Below are 6,598 nucleotides of genomic sequence, written 5' to 3'. Positions count from 1 at the left end.
TTGCTATCTGGGAGAAGAGGGCAACCCCCACCTTGCTACAACCACCTTTCAGGTAGCTGTAGAGAGCAGTAAGGTCTCCCCTGAGCCTCCTCCTCTTCAGGCTGAACAACCCCAGCTCCCTCAGTTGCTCTGCCTGTGACTCCAGCTCCAAAGAGGCTGCTGCAGAGTAAAACCTGCATCGATGCTGGATGCAAAACCTCTTCTCAAAGCCAGAAGTGCCTGATGTGCACTGAGGATGGAGGGGGAGGGTTCATTTTGCTTTTTCACTTTAATTCAGACAAGTGTGAGGGTTCTGAGGAGGTCTGAATGAAAAGCCTCCACACTTGGGAGCACAGCAGCACCCTGCTCACGTAGGTCTGCTTGGAGGGCAGGAAATGTGCCCTGTGGCTCGGAGATAGGCAGGGAAATTGCAGACAAGGCTGAGCGCCATCGAGCGCGGAGCCAGCAGATAAGAGGCAGCTTGTATCAACAGTGAGCCTGGCTGCAGAAGGACTGAGACAGGCTCCTGCAGCAGGAGCTTCACTCCTGTTTCAGCATTCAGTGTGTCGAAGCCCCTGCTTCATGCTGTGTGCTGAGCAACTCCATGGTTACAAGGGTACGTCGCAGCAGGACAAGGGGTGATGGTTTGAAAGGTCCTTGATGGTAGCAGGGGATGCAGCAGTAGGACAAGGGGTGATGGTTTGACAGGTCCTTGATGGTAGCAGGGGATGCAGCAGTAGAACAAGGGGTGATGGTTTGAAAGGTCCTTGATGGCAGCAGGGGATGCAGCAGCAGGACAAGGGGTGATGGTTTGAAAGGTCCTTGATGGTAGCAGGGGATGCAGCAGTAGGACAAGGGGTGATGGTTTTGAACTAGGGAAGGGTAGAGCCAGATTGGACATTACAGAGATATTTCTTACCCTGAGGGTGGTGAGACCCTGGTCCAGGTTGCCCAGAGGGGTGTGAGGTGCCCCCTCCCTGGAGCTATTCCAGATCAGGTTGTCTGGGGCTCTGAGGAGCCAGCTCTATTTGAAGACCACAGAATGGTTTGAGTTGGAAGGAACCTCAAAGATCCTCTAGTTCCAACCTCACTGCACCTTCCACCAGCCCAGGCTGCCCAAGGCCCTGACCAAGCTGGGCTTGAACGCTTCCAGGGAGGGGGCATCCACACCTCCCTGGGAAACCTGTTCCAGTGTCTCAGCACCCTCACTCTAAAGTATTTCTTCCTAATCTCCCCTCTACATCTCCCCTCTTCCAGCCTAAAACCATTCCCCTCATCCTGTCACTACCAACCCTTGCAAAGATGTCCCTGCTGGCTGCAGGGGGGTTGGACTCGATGACCTGGAAAGATTCCTTCCCCACCCAGCCTACAGAATCATAGAATCAATTACTTTGGTGGGGAAAAGGCCTTTACAGTCACCCAGTCCAACCACGCTCTGGAGCCAAACCACATCCCTCAGCACCACATCTCTGCCTCTCTGAAACACCTCCAGGGGTGGGGATGAATCTCAGAGAGCTTTGGGGATCACAGCACACCTGGCATCAAACAAAGGCTTAAGCTTAACATTAGGAGCTGAACCAAGATGTGTGGAAGTCCCAGGCTGAGCACCACCCCACCTTTCCTTCACAGCCAGGACAGAGCCACCCCCTCCTCAGCCTGTTCTGAGGGAATTCTGTTGCTTTGCTGCAAGTGTGCTTGCCAAAGAAGAGCTCCTCCTGAAAAGCACATTTCTTCTGTCTCTGGAGCATGACCACTGCTGTCTGCTTTGGAAACAAAATTAGGGTTGATTCTTGTGAAATTGGAAAGCAAAACACTCATTAGCCTAATGAAAAGCTTGGGGGTTGGGGAGGGTGCTCGTTTTTCCCCCACTCTGCTGGGTACATCTTGCACACAGTTCCAAAGTGTTGTCTATTCCTTTATGGAAAATGAACAGCAGCCAAGCCCTGCTCCCCTGCTGGAAGTCAGGAGAGGACTCAGAGAGAAATTCAGGCAGGTCTGAGTTGTTCCTGCATCCTGGTGCCGTTCCTGCATCCTGGTGCCATTCCTTCTTGCAAGGGGTTGCTCTGCAGTGCTTTATCAAGACCATTTTCCTCTGAAATCAAGGGACAGAGGATCCCTGGCAGAGGGATGGTTCTTTGCAGCACCCTTCGTGTCTTTCTGATCTTCACTTGCAGCCAGATCATCAGCTGGGGCATTGCAACAGGTGGGTGACAGCCAAGGTCCAACCCCTCACCGGGGTTCTGCACATTTGATTTCACACCAAAATCAGAACGGATTTGCTCCACTTCTGCCCAGTCTTGGTGTGGAGCTAAGCTCCAGGAAGGGCTGGGACACACCAGGGGATCATCCATGATGTCCCAGGGAGGTGAAGCCTCTGTGTCCCCAAGGCAGAAGGGCTGAGAGACCTGGATCCTGGAGAGGAGCAGTCCCAGAGGGGAATCTTCTCAGTGCAGAGCAAGAGCTAAAGTGTTGGGGGCGAGAGGATGGAGCCAGCAACAGGACAAGGAGCAATGAGCACAAACTGGAATCCAGGAGGTTCCACCTGAACATGAGGAGACAATTCTTTACTGTGGGGATGACAGAGCCCTGGAGCAGGCTGCTCAGAGAGGTTGTGGAGTCTCCTCTGGAGACCTTCAAAACCCCCCTGGATGTGTTCCTCTGTGACCTTGGCTGTGAACCTGCTCTGGCAGGGGGCTTGGAATCAATGATCTCCAGAGGTCCCTTCCAAACCCCACAGCTCTGTGATTCTGTGATCTGTGGGAAGAGCTGGGGACTGAGATAACAGCCTGTAGGGTAGGCTTGGGCAGAGTTCTGACAGCAGGTAGGAGACCTAAGCATCACCAGCATGAGCAACAGGCAGATGACTTGGAAAAAGACTTGTTAGGACCCAGGCAATGAGCAAAGCACTTGGGAGTTGGATTCATATGATGAATAAATGATATGCTTTGTCCAGAATGCTTTAGAATCATGGAATCATTGAAGTTGGAAAAGACCTCTAAGGTCATCAAGTCCAATCATCAACCCAACACCACCTTGGCTACTAAACCATGCCCTGGAGTGCCATGTCTGCATGGTTTTGGTTGTAACAGAGGAAGAAGAAGGCAAATCTCTGTACCACAGAATCACAGAATGGGTTGGCTTGGAAGGGACCTCCAAGATCCTCCAGTCCCACCCCCCTGCCATGTGCAGGGATGCCTCCTGCCAGCCCAGGTTGCTCAAGGCTTCATCCACTGGCCTTGAACACCTCCAGGGAGAGGACATCCACAACCTCCCTGGGCAACCTGTGCCAGTGCCTCCCCAGCCTCTCTGTAAGGATTTTCTCACTGAGGAAATTCGAGCATGAGCCTGAAGACCGCAGCAGATGATCAGTGGATGGCTAAGTGCAGGCAAGCCCTGAGTCAAAGACCAGAGTGATTTCACTGGGTGCACAATTCACTTGTCATTTGCACTGAAACTCTTCCTCTGTGGTGAAGGATGATGGTGATGATGATTTGTTAGCACAATATTAATGTTTAGAAAGCATCTTGGCATGAATCACTATTGGCTTTTCTGTCCAACCTGTTATAAAATCATAAAGGGAAGGAAAACAGAGGATCCCTAATGCACCAGCTCAGTGTTGCACTGCAGTCCCTTGATAGCACACCAGATGAACGTGGCAAGAGCAATAAACCTCTGGATCTTCATTTTTCATGCCTCTTTAGCTCTCTGCCCTGCTCAGAGAGCCTTGAAAGGCTTGGGGCTTTTTTTTTCCCCCTGAAGAGAAAATGACTTAAGCAGAAATCTTCAGCACTTCAGCCCTGCCAGTTTTCACTCTCAACTGTTGGTCTTGTGAGCAGTCTTCAGCTCTTCTCTGCTCCTTCCTAGGCCACTGAGGAGGGGGTTTAATTCAGTTTGGCTCTGGAGTTTCTTCTTCCATCTGTTTCTTGTTATGTTGCTTAATTTCTAGGTGTGTGGCTTAGTCTAGCTGGATGCTGGATGGCAGAGGTCAGAAGATCTCTTCCCAGTGTGATAGATGCAGAAGCTGATGTGCAAGGGGTGAAGTGGCTGAGGCAGAGTTTCACAGCATCAGGGGCAAAATCCTCAGTCTTGTTCTGGCATTTCAGCTCTTCTCTGCTCTTGGAGTCATGGACTCATGGATTGTTGAGCCATGAAAAGACATTTGAGATCACCAAGTCCAACCCTTCACCCAAGTCTGCTGCTAAACCATATCATGCATCACCACATCTCCACAGCTCTTCAAGCCTTCCAGGGATGGGAACTCCAGCAGTGCCCTGGACAGCCTTGTTCAGGCCTTGGCAATCCTTTGGGGAAGAAATTCTTCCTCATCTCTAACCTAAACCTCTTCTGGTGCAACTTGAGGCCATTTCCTCTCATCCTGTCCCTTCTTCCTTGTTACAAGAGACCAACCCCCACCTGCCTCCAGCCTCCTTTCAGGGAGCTGTAGAGAGCCAGAAGGTCTCCCCTCAGCCTCCTCTGCTCCAGGCTGAACACCCCCAGCTCCCTCAGCTGCTCCTCACCAGCCCTGCTCTCCAGATCTTTCAGTAGCTTTTTTGCCCTACTCTGGAGGCTCAATGTCCCAAAACTGAACCCAGGATTCAAAGTGTGGCCTCACAAGTGCCAAGTACAGAGGGACAGTCACTGCCCTGGTCCTGCTGGCCACACTATTGCTGATGCAGGCCAGGATGCTGTTTGCTTCCTATCTGTGTCCTGCTCCTCCCATAGCAAATCTCAACACAGCATCCAGCTGGCGAGAGCCACCAGCCCTGCTCAGCTTTGCTGCCAGGGTGAACAGCCCTCTGGTTTGTGAGAGCCACCAGCCCTGCTCAGCTTTGCTGCCAGGGTGAACAACCCTCTGGTTTGTGAGAGCCACCAGCCCTGCTCAGCTTTGCTGCCAGGGTGAACAGCCCTCTGGTTTGTGAGAGCCACCAGCCCTGCTCAGCTTTGCTGCCAGGGTGAACAACCCTCTGGTTTCCTCATCTGCTGATTTTTCCCTGTTCTGAAGAGCTCAGCTGCTCCAGGGGTTCGGGCTGGTGAGGGATGATGGGCTAGATGTGCTCAGCAGCACCCTCTGACTTGAATTATGGATCCCTGTGCCTCTGCAGGGCAAGCTGCCTGCATGGGGCACTCTGCCTCTCTGAGAGCATCAATTATTTACTGCTGCTTGCAGAGTGATCTGTGCTAAAATGGGCTTTCTAATTCTGTACTGGAAGAGAACTTCTGGCTCATCAACTGGAGGCAGATAGAGCTGGCAGAGATGACACAGAGGCCTTGCATTAATTACTCCACGTGTCTCAGGGCCCGAGAAGAGAGCTGATTTACGCCTGCAGCAGCCTGGTAACTCCAGAAAGAGTAGCTCCAGCATGGTTTAACCAAGCAGTGTCAGCCTGGCTGTGCTGTGGTTTTGAATGAACAGCTGTGGAGTGGGGCAGGAGTATGGAAGGGGCTACAGCCTGCTGCTGCTGGTCAGGGACTGGCACAGGCTGCCCAGGGAGGTGGTGGAGTCACCATCCCCAGAGGTGTTCAAGAAACCTGTGGGCAGGGCACTTCAGGACATGATGGTCTGAGGCTGATGGCTGGAACTGATGGTCTCAGAGGTGTTTTCCAAGCAAAATCATTCTATGACTCTAAGCCTTGATCTGCCTACCAATGACCTAAATCCAGGACCAGGCTCTGCAAGCCTCCTGCAATTGTCTCTCCTTGTATCTGGTGAGTTCTTGCACTCCTGTGCTTGGGAAATGTGAGTGTGGCCAGGTGTGATGCAATGAAGAAGGGAAGTGGCATGCAGATAGCCAGCAAGAGTGGCTAGGAGCAAGAACTCACTCAGGAGTTGATCCATCCTACAAGTTCATGCTCAAGAGTCACATCAAGAGTTAGGTTTGAGGCCTGAGGAGTTTCAGCTCAGGCTATCACCCTGCCTTGGTCCTCAGGGCTGGTGCTCACCCAGGCAGGTCTGTTCTCCACCTGTGCAGGTGACAGGGGACACCTTTGGATGGGAAATAAAGGTTCTGTCCACCCTGAGCCACAGGTGCTGCTGGCTGCAGCTTCAGGCTCCTCTGCAGAGCTTGCAGAGCCTTTGTGAATCTGTAAGGGGGAGAGAACTGCAACCTGGATCTCAATTTGGAAGGCTGCCAGCCCCCAGGGAATGCAGAATTCCCACAAGGGGCCTTGCACTCGTGCTCACCCTTCCCTGGGCTGTGCTCAAGGGGGTAACCATGTCAGCAGCATGTTCTCTATGGAGTGGTTTGAATGATCTGCCTTGCTTGGGCAAATACCAGGCTGACATTTACTGCTGATGCCAGAGCTCAGGCACAGCCTCTGGAGATGCTGTAGAAGGTCACCCAAGGCTGGAAGGACAGCTGAGATGCCCTCTCCTTTTGTACCTCTTGCTCTGCTTTGCTATCTACAAACAAATCCCCTTCCAGAAGGTCTGTTTGACCTGTGGGGGTGACAGTGGTGGTAGAAAGCAACTTCTGGAGAGGAAAACCTACCTTTTGTCTGGGTTCAAACAAAGATCTGCTTTGCTTTCTTCCTCTTGGTGGATGAAGAGTCCTCACTCTCCAGTGCAAGCAGCTAGGATCAGGTATGAGGCAGGAATTGGCACTGGGTGCTGCTCCCTGCT

This window comes from Melanerpes formicivorus, unplaced genomic scaffold (genome assembly GCF_026170545.1).
Source record: "Melanerpes formicivorus ecotype bairdi unplaced genomic scaffold, bMelFor1.0.p_v2 SCAF_14, whole genome shotgun sequence".
Taxonomy (NCBI): Eukaryota; Metazoa; Chordata; class Aves; order Piciformes; family Picidae; genus Melanerpes; species Melanerpes formicivorus.
The sequence above is the reverse complement of the archived record's forward strand: the minus strand, read 5'-3'. Positions refer to the sequence as shown.